The sequence below is a fragment of the Schistocerca gregaria genome, unplaced genomic scaffold (genome assembly GCF_023897955.1).
Source record: "Schistocerca gregaria isolate iqSchGreg1 unplaced genomic scaffold, iqSchGreg1.2 ptg000407l, whole genome shotgun sequence".
Taxonomy (NCBI): Eukaryota; Metazoa; Arthropoda; class Insecta; order Orthoptera; family Acrididae; genus Schistocerca; species Schistocerca gregaria.
In genome coordinates, this window is record NW_026061844.1 from 786,538 (window position 1) to 796,846 (window position 10,309).

At 42.3% G+C, this 10,309-nt stretch overlaps 1 non-coding gene across 1 annotated transcript; it reads left to right on the forward strand.

Annotated features, from left to right (window-relative positions):
* Positions 1-8,035: 8,035 nt before the first annotated feature.
* Trnaa-cgc (transfer RNA alanine (anticodon CGC)) lies at positions 8,036-8,110 on the forward strand. The gene has a single exon. It is a non-coding gene; the product is annotated as a tRNA-Ala (tRNA).
* Positions 8,111-10,309: the final 2,199 nt, after the last annotated feature.

Here is a 10,309-nt window from a genome sequence, read left to right on the forward strand (position 1 = left end):
CGCGCGCTGCGGTATGCGGAGACAATAAAACACCATAGTAGAACACAGAAGAAGCTTCTAAGTTGAAGTAATAGCCAGTAAGAAGTAGTACAATTCAAGTTTTAGTTGTCGATTATTCACTTTTTAGCCGTCTTTAGTGGCTTGGACATGACCTAGGACCTTAAGATTTTGCATGAAAGGAGGACTAGCAGCCGCGTTGCATGGGATAATGTGAAAAGTGTTCATATGTAGTAAAAACCTGAGAAATCGTCCGTTTTCGGCATTTGTTATCGAATCGACTTAAAGCCAGATCGTCACATTGGCCGCTTTTCTCTCTGAGACGGTTACATTAATCGTCTGCAAAGCTATGTCGCGTGCTGCGGTATGCGGAGACACTAAAAGCACCATAGTTGAACACAGAAGAAGCTTCTAAGTTGAAGTAATAGCCAGTAAGAAGTAGTACAATTCAAGTTTTAGTTATCGATTATTCACTTTTTAGCCGGCTTTGGTGGCTTGGACATGAGGTGGAACCTTAAGATTTTGCATGAAAGGAGGACTAGCAGCCGCGTGCACGGGAGAATGTGAAAAGTGTTCATATGTAGTAAAAACCTGAGAAATCCGTGGGTTTTCGTCATTTGTTATCGTATCGACTTAAAGCCAGATCGTCACATTGGCCGCTTTTCTCTCTGAGGCGGTTACATTTATCGTCTCCAAAGCTATGTCGCGTGCTGCGGTATACGGAAACACTAAAAGCACCATTGTAGAACTCAGAATAAGCTTCTAAGTTGAAGTAATAGCCAGTAAGAAGTAGTACAATTCAAGTTTTAATTATAGATTATTCACATTTTAGCCGGCTTTGGTGGCTTGGATATGACCTAGGACCTTAAGAATTTGCATGAAAGGAGGACTAGCAGCCGCGTTGCACGGGAGAATGTGAAAAGTGTTGATATGTAGTAAAAACCTGAGAAATCCGTCGGTTTTCGTCATTTGTTATCGAATCGACTTAAATTCAGATCGACACATTGGCCGCTTTTCTCTCTGAGACGGTTACATTAATCGTCTGCAAAGCTATGTCGCATGCTGCGGTATGCGGAGACACTAAAAGCACCATAGTAGAACACAGAAGAAGCTTCTAAGTTGAAGTAATAGCCTGTAAGAAGTAGTACAATTCAAGTTTTAATTATAGATTATTCACATTTTAGCCGGCTTTGGTGGCTTGGATATGACCTAGGACCTTAAGAATTTGCATGAAAGGCGGACTAGCAGCCGCGTTGCACGGGAGAATGTGAAAAGTGTTCATATGTATTAAAAACCTGAGAAATCCGTCCGTTTTCGTCATTTGTTATCGAATCGACTTAAAGCAAGATCGTCACATTGGCCGCTTTTCTCTCTGAGACGGTTACATTTATCGTCTGCAAAGCTATGTCGCGAGCTGCGGTATGCGGAGACAATAAAAGCACGATAGTAGAACACAGAAGAAGCTTCTAAGTTGAAGTAATAGGCAGTAAGAAGTAGTACAATTCAAGTTTTAGTTGTCGATTATTCACTTTTTAGCCGGCTTTTGTGGCTATGACATGACCTAGGACCTTAAGATTTTGCATGAAAGGAGGACTAGCAGCCGCGTTGCACGGGAGAATGTGAAAAGTGTTCATATGTAGTAAAAACCTGAGAAATCTGTCCATTTTCGCCATTTGTTATCGAATCGATTTAAAGCCAGATCGACACATTGGCCGCTTTTCTCTCTGAGACGGTTACATTTATCGTCTGCAAAGGTATGTCGCGTCCTGCGGTATACGGAAACACTAAAAGCACCACAGTAGAACTCAGAATAAGCTTCTAAGTTGAAGTAATAGCCAGTAAGAAGTAGTACAATTCAAGTTTTAATTATAGATTATTCACATTTTAGCCGGCTTTGGTGGCTTGGATATGACCTAGGACCTTACGAATTTGCTTGAAAGGAGGAATAGCAACCGCGTTGCACGGGAGAATGTGAAAAGTGTTCATATGTAGTAAAAACCTGAGAAATCCGTGGGTTTTCGTCATTTGTTATCATATCGACTTAAAGCCAGATCGCCACATTGGCCGCTTTTCTCTCTGAGACGGTTACATTTATCGTCTGCAAAGCTATGTCGCGTGCTGCGGTATGCGGAGACACTAAAAGCACCATATTAGAACACAGAATAAGCTTCTAAGTTGAAGTAATAGCCTGTAAGAAGTAGTACAATTCAAGTTGTAGTTGTCGATTAATCACGTTTTAGCTGGCTTTGGTGGGTTGGACATGACGTAGGACCTTAGGATTTTGCATGAAAGGAAGACTAGCAGCCGCGTTGCACGGGAGAATGTGAAAAGTGTTCATATGTAGTAACAACCTGAGAAATCCGTCCGGTTTCGTCATTGTTATCGAATCGAATTAAAGCCAGATCGTCACATTGGCCGCTTTTCTCACTGAGACGGTTACATTTATCGTCTGCAAAGCTATGTCGCGCGCTGCGGTATGCGGAGACAATAAAACACCATAGTAGAACACAGAAGAAGCTTCTAAGTTGAAGTAATAGCCAGTAAGAAGTAGTACAATTCAAGTTTTAGTTGTCGATTATTCACCTTTTAGCCGGCTATGGTGGCTTTGACATGACCTAGGACCTTAAGATTTTGCATGAAAGGAGGACTAGCAGCCGCGTTGCACGGGAGAATGTGAAAAGTGTTCATATGTAGTAAAAACCTGAGAAATCCGTCGGTTTTCGTCATTTGTTATCGAATCGACTTAAATTCAGATCGACACATTGGCCGCTTTTCTCTCTGTGACGGTTACATTAATCGTCTGCAAAGCTATGTCGCATGCTGCGGTATGCGGAGACACTAAAAGCACCATAGTAGAACACAGAAGAAGCTTCTAAGTTGAAGTAATAGCCTGTAAGAAGTAGTACAATTCAAGTTTTAATTATAGATTATTCACATTTTAGCCGGCATTGGTGGCTTGGATATGACCTAGGACCTTAAGAATTTGCATGAAAGGCGGACTAGCAGCCGCGTTGCACGGGAGAATGTGAAAAGTGTTCATATGTAGTAAAAACCTGAGAAATCCGTGGGTTTTCGTCATTTGTTATCGTATCGGCTTACAGCCAGATCGTCACATTGGCCGCTTTTCTCTCTGAGGCGGTTACATTTATCGTCTGCAAAGGTATGTCGCGTGCTGCGGTATGCGGAAACACTAAAAGCATCATATTAGAACACAGAAGAAGCTTCTAAGTTGAAGTAATAGCCAGTAAGAAGTAGTACTATTTAAGTTTTAGTTGTCGATTAATCACTTTTTAACCTGCTTTTGTGGCTTGAACATGTCCTAGGAAATACGATTTTGCATGAAAGGAAGACTAGCAGCCGCGTTGCACGGGAGAATATGAAAAGTGTTCATATGTAGTAAAATCCTGAGAAATCCGTCCGTTTTCGTCATTTGTTATCGAATCGATTTAAAGCCAGATCGTCACATTGGCCGCTCTTCTCTCCGAAACGGTTACATTAATCGTCTGCGAAGCTATGTCGCGTGCTGCGGTATGCGGAGACACTAAAAGCACCATAGTAGAACACAGAAGAAGCTTCTAAGTTGAAGTAATAGCCAGTAAGAAGTAGTACTATTTAAGTTTTAGTTGTCGTTTAATCACTTTTTAGCCGGCTTTGGTGGCTTGGACATGAGGTGGAACCTTAAGATTTTGCATGAAACGAAGACTAGCAGCCGCGTTTCACGGGAGAATGTGAAAAGTGTTCATATGTAGTAAAAACCTGAGAAATCCGTCCGTTTTCGTCATTTGTTATCGAATCGATTTAAAGCCAGATCGTCACAATGGCCGCTCTTCTCTCTGAAACGGTTACATTTATCGTCTCCAAAGCTATGTCGCGTGTTGCGGTATACGGAAACACTAAAAGCACCACAGTAGAACTCAGAATAAGCTTCTAAGTTGAAGTAATAGCCAGTTAGAAGTAGTACAATTCAAGTTTTAATTATAGATTATTCATATTTTAGCCGGCTTTGGTGGCTTGGATATGACCTAGGACCTTACGACTTTGCTTGAAAGGAGGACTAGCAGCCACGTTGCAACGGGAGAATGTGAAAAGTGTTCATATGTAGTAAAAACCTGAGAATCCGTCCGTTTTCGTCATTTGTTATAGCATCGACTTAAATTCAGATCGACACATTGGCCGCTTTTTCCTCTGAGACGGTTACATTTATCGTCTGCAAAGCTATGTCCCGTGCTGCGGTATGCGGAGACACTAAAAGCACCATAGCAGAACACAGAAGAAGCTTCTAAGTTGAAGTAATAGCCAGTAAGAAGTAGTACAATTCATGTTTTAGTTGTCGATTATTCTCTTTTTAGCCGGCTTTGGTGGCTTGGACATGACCTAGGACCTTAAGATTTTGCATGAAAGGAAGACTAGCAGCCGCGTTGCACGGCAGAATGTGAAAAGTGTTCATATGTAGTAAAAACCTGAGAAATCCGTCCGTTTTCGTCATTTGTTATCAAATCGATTTAAAGCCAGATCGTCACAATGGCCGCTCTTCTCTCTGAAACGGTTACATTTATCGTCTGCAAAGCTATGTCGCGTGCTGCGGTATACGGAAACACTAAAAGCACCACAGTAGAACTCAGAATAAGCTTCTAAGTTGAAGTAATAGCCAGTAAGAAGTAGTACAATTCAAGTTTTAATTATAGATTATTCACATTTTAGCCGGATTTGGTGGCTTGGATATGACCTAGGACCTTACGAATTTGCTTGAAAGGAGGAATAGCAACCGCGTTGCACGGGAGAATGTGAAAAGTGTTCATATGTAGTAAAAACCTGAGAAATCCGTGGGTTTTCGTCATTTGTTATCATATCGACTTAAAGCCAGATCGCCACATTGGCCGCTTTTCTCTCTGAGACGGTTACATTTATCGTCTGCAAAGCTATGTCGCGTGCTGCGGTATGCGGAGACACTAAAAGCACCATATTAGAACACAGAATAAGCTTCTAAGTTGAAGTAATAGCCAGTAAGAAGTAGTACAATTCAAGTTGTAGTTGTCGATTAATCACGTTTTAGCTGGCTTTGGTGGGTTGGACATGACGTAGGACCTTAGGATTTTGCATGAAAGGAAGACTAGCAGCCGCGTTGCACGGGAGAATGTGAAAAGTGTTCATATGTAGTAACAACCTGAGAAATCCGTCCGGTTTCGTCATTGTTATCGAATCGAATTAAAGCCAGATCGTCACATTGGCCGCTTTTCTCTCTGAGACGGTTACATTTATCGTCTGCAAAGCTATGTCGCGCGCTGCGGTATGCGGAGACAATAAAACACCATAATAGAACACAGAAGAAGCTTCTAAGTTGAAGTAATAGCCAGTAAGAAGTAGTACAATTCAAGTTTTAGTTGTCGATTATTCACTTTTTAGCCGTCTTTAGTGGCTTGGACATGACCTAGGACCTTAAGATTTTGCATGAAAGGAGGACTAGCAGCCGCGTTGCACGGGATAATGTGAAAAGTGTTCATATGTAGTAAAAACCTGAGAAATCGTCCGTTTTCGGCATTTGTTATCGAATCGACTTAAAGCCAGATCGTCATATTGGCCGCTTTTCTCTCTGAGACGGTTACATTAATCGTCTGCAAAGCTATGTCGCGTGCTGCGGTATGCGGAGACACTAAAAGCACCATAGTTGAACACAGAAGAAGCTTCTAAGTTGAAGTAATAGCCAGTAAGAAGTAGTACAATTCAAGTTTTAGTTATCGATTATTCACTTTTTAGCCGGCTTTGGTGGCTTGGACATGAGGTGGAACCTTAAGATTTTGCATGAAAGGAGGACTAGCAGCCGCGTTGCACGGGAGAATGTGAAAAGTGTTCATATGTAGTAAAAACCTGAGAAATCCGTGGGTTTTCGTCATTTGTTATCGTATCGACTTAAAGCCAGATCGTCACATTGGCCGCTTTTCTCTCTGAGGCGGTTACATTTATCGTCTCCAAAGCTATGTCGCGTGCTGCGGTATACGGAAACACTAAAAGCACCATTGTAGAACTCAGAATAAGCTTCTAAGTTGAAGTAATAGCCAGTAAGAAGTAGTACAATTCAAGTTTTAATTATAGATTATTCACATTTTAGCCGGCTTTGGTGGCTTGGATATGACCTAGGACCTTAAGAATTTGCATGAAAGGAGGACTAGCAGCCGCGTTGCACGGGAGAATGTGAAAAGTGTTCATATGTAGTAAAAACCTGAGAAATCCGTCGGTTTTCGTCATTTGTTATCGAATCGACTTAAATTCAGATCGACACATTGGCCGCTTTTCTCTCTGAGACGGTTACATTAATCGTCTGCAAAGCTATGTCGCATGCTGCGGTATGCGGAGACACTAAAAGCACCATAGTAGAACACAGAAGAAGCTTCTAAGTTGAAGTAATAGCCTGTAAGAAGTAGTACAATTCAAGTTTTAATTATAGATTATTCACATTTTAGCCGGCTTTGGTGGCTTGGATATGACCTAGGACCTTAAGAATTTGCATGAAAGGCGGACTAGCAGCCGCGTTGCACGGGAGAATGTGAAAAGTGTTCATATGTATTAAAAACCTGAGAAATCCGTCCGTTTTCGTCATTTGTTATCGAATCGACTTAAAGCAAGATCGTCACATTGGCCGCTTTTCTCTCTGAGACGGTTACATTTATCGTCTGCAAAGCTATGTCGCGCGCTGCGGTATGCGGAGACAATAAAAGCACGATAGTAGAACACAGAAGAAGCTTCTAAGTTGAAGTAATAGGCAGTAAGAAGTAGTACAATTCAAGTTTTAGTTGTCGATTATTCACTTTTTAGCCGGCTTTGGTGGCTATGACATGACCTAGGACCTTAGGATTTTGCATGAAAGGAGGACTAGTAGCCGCGTTGCACGGGAGAATGTGAAAAGTGTTCATATGTAGTAAAAACCTGAGAAATCTGTCCATTTTCGCCATTTGTTATCGAATCGATTTAAAGCCAGATCGACACAGTGGCCGCTTTTCTCTCTGAGACGGTTACATTTATCGTCTGCAAAGCTATGTCGCGCGCTGCGGTATGCGGAGACAATAAAACACCATAGTAGAACACAGAAGAAGCTTCTAAGTTGAAGTAATAGCCAGTAAGAAGTAGTACAATTCAAGTTTTAGTTGTCGATTATTCACTTTTTAGCCGGCTTTAGTGGCTTGGACATGACCTAGGACCTTAAGATTTTGCATGAAAGGAGGACTAGCAGCCGCGTTGCATGGGATAATGTGAAAAGTGTTCATATGTAGTAAAAACCTGAGAAATCGTCCGTTTTCGGCATTTGTTATCGAATCGACTTAAAGCCAGATCGTCATATTGGCCGCTTTTCTCTCTGAGACGGTTACATTAATCGTCTGCAAAGCTATGTCGCGTGCTGCGGTATGCGGAGACACTAAAAGCACCATAGTTGAACACAGAAGAAGCTTCTAAGTTGAAGTAATAGCCAGTAAGAAGTAGTACAATTCAAAGGTCCCGAGTTCGAGTCTCGGTCGGGCACACAGTTTTAATCTGCCAGGAAGTTTCATATCAGCGCACACTCCGCTGCAGAGTGAAAATCTCATTCTGGAAACATCCCCCAGGCTGTGGCTAAGCCATGTCTCCGCAATATCCTTTCTTTCAGGAGTGCTAGTTCTGCAAGTTTCGCAGAAGAGCTTCTGTAAAGTTTGGAAGGTAGGAGACGGATACTGGCAGAAGTAAAGCTGTGAGCACCGGACGTGAGTCGTGCTTCGGTAGCTCAGTTGGTAGAGCACTTGCCCGCGAAAGGCAAAGGTCCCGAGTTCGAGTCTCGGTCGGGCACACAGTTTTAATCTGCCAGGAAGTTTCATATCAGCGCACACTCCGCTGCAGAGTGAAAATCTCATTCTGGAAACATCCCCCAGGCTGTGGCTAAGCCATGTCTCCGCAATATCCTTTCTTTCAGGAGTGCTAGTTCTGCAAGTTTCGCAGAAGAGCTTCTGTAAAGTTTGGAAGGTAGGAGACGGATACTGGCAGAAGTAAAGCTGTGAGCACCGGACGTGAGTCGTGCTTCGGTAGCTCAGTTGGTAGAGCACTTGCCCGCGCAAGGCAAAGGTCCCGAGTTCGAGTCTCGGTCGGGCACACAGTTTTAATCTGCCAGGAAGTTTCATATCAGCGCACACTCCGCTGCAGAGTGAAAATCTCATTCCAGTACAATTCAAGTTTTAGTTATCGATTATTCACTTTTTAGCCGGCTTTGGTGGCTTGGACATGAGGTGGAACCTTAAGATTTTGCATGAAAGGAGGACTAGCAGCCGCGTGCACGGGAGAATGTGAAAAGTGTTCATATGTAGTAAAAACCTGAGAAATCCGTGGGTTTTCGTCATTTGTTATCGTATCGACTTAAAGCCAGATCGTCACATTGGCCGCTTTTCTCTCTGAGGCGGTTACATTTATCGTCTCCAAAGCTATGTCGCGTGCTGCGGTATACGGAAACACTAAAAGCACCATTGTAGAACTCAGAATAAGCTTCTAAGTTGAAGTAATAGCCAGTAAGAAGTAGTACAATTCAAGTTTTAATTATAGATTATTCACATTTTAGCCGGCTTTGGTGGCTTGGATATGACCTAGGACCTTAAGAATTTGCATGAAAGGAGGACTAGCAGCCGCGTTGCACGGGAGAATGTGAAAAGTGTTGATATGTAGTAAAAACCTGAGAAATCCGTCGGTTTTCGTCATTTGTTATCGAATCGACTTAAATTCAGATCGACACATTGGCCGCTTTTCTCTCTGAGACGGTTACATTAATCGTCTGCAAAGCTATGTCGCATGCTGCGGTATGCGGAGACACTAAAAGCACCATAGTAGAACACAGAAGAAGCTTCTAAGTTGAAGTAATAGCCTGTAAGAAGTAGTACAATTCAAGTTTTAATTATAGATTATTCACATTTTAGCCGGCTTTGGTGGCTTGGATATGACCTAGGACCTTAAGAATTTGCATGAAAGGCGGACTAGCAGCCGCGTTGCACGGGAGAATGTGAAAAGTGTTCATATGTATTAAAAACCTGAGAAATCCGTCCGTTTTCGTCATTTGTTATCGAATCGACTTAAAGCAAGATCGTCACATTGGCCGCTTTTCTCTCTGAGACGGTTACATTTATCGTCTGCAAAGCTATGTCGCGAGCTGCGGTATGCGGAGACAATAAAAGCACGATAGTAGAACACAGAAGAAGCTTCTAAGTTGAAGTAATAGGCAGTAAGAAGTAGTACAATTCAAGTTTTAGTTGTCGATTATTCACTTTTTAGCCGGCTTTTGTGGCTATGACATGACCTAGGACCTTAAGATTTTGCATGAAAGGAGGACTAGCAGCCGCGTTGCACGGGAGAATGTGAAAAGTGTTCATATGTAGTAAAAACCTGAGAAATCTGTCCATTTTCGCCATTTGTTATCGAATCGATTTAAAGCCAGATCGACACATTGGCCGCTTTTCTCTCTGAGACGGTTACATTTATCGTCTGCAAAGGTATGTCGCGTCCTGCGGTATACGGAAACACTAAAAGCACCACAGTAGAACTCAGAATAAGCTTCTAAGTTGAAGTAATAGCCAGTAAGAAGTAGTACAATTCAAGTTTTAATTATAGATTATTCACATTTTAGCCGGCTTTGGTGGCTTGGATATGACCTAGGACCTTACGAATTTGCTTGAAAGGAGGAATAGCAACCGCGTTGCACGGGAGAATGTGAAAAGTGTTCATATGTAGTAAAAACCTGAGAAATCCGTGGGTTTTCGTCATTTGTTATCATATCGACTTAAAGCCAGATCGCCACATTGGCCGCTTTTCTCTCTGAGACGGTTACATTTATCGTCTGCAAAGCTATGTCGCGTGCTGCGGTATGCGGAGACACTAAAAGCACCATATTAGAACACAGAATAAGCTTCTAAGTTGAAGTAATAGCCAGTAAGAAGTAGTACAATTCAAGTTGTAGTTGTCGATTAATCACGTTTTAGCTGGCTTTGGTGGGTTGGACATGACGTAGGACCTTAGGATTTTGCATGAAAGGAAGACTAGCAGCCGCCTTGCACGGGAGAATGTGAAAAGTGTTCATATGTAGTAACAACCTGAGAAATCCGTCCGGTTTCGTCATTGTTATCGAATCGAATTAAAGCCAGATCGTCACATTGGCCGCTTTTCTCTCTGAGACGGTTACATTTATCGTCTGCAAAGCTATGTCGCGCGCTGCGGTATGCGGAGACAATAAAACACCATAGTAGAACACAGAAGAAGCTTCTAAGTTGAAGTAATAGCCAGTAAGAAGTAGTACAATTCAAGTTTTAGTTGT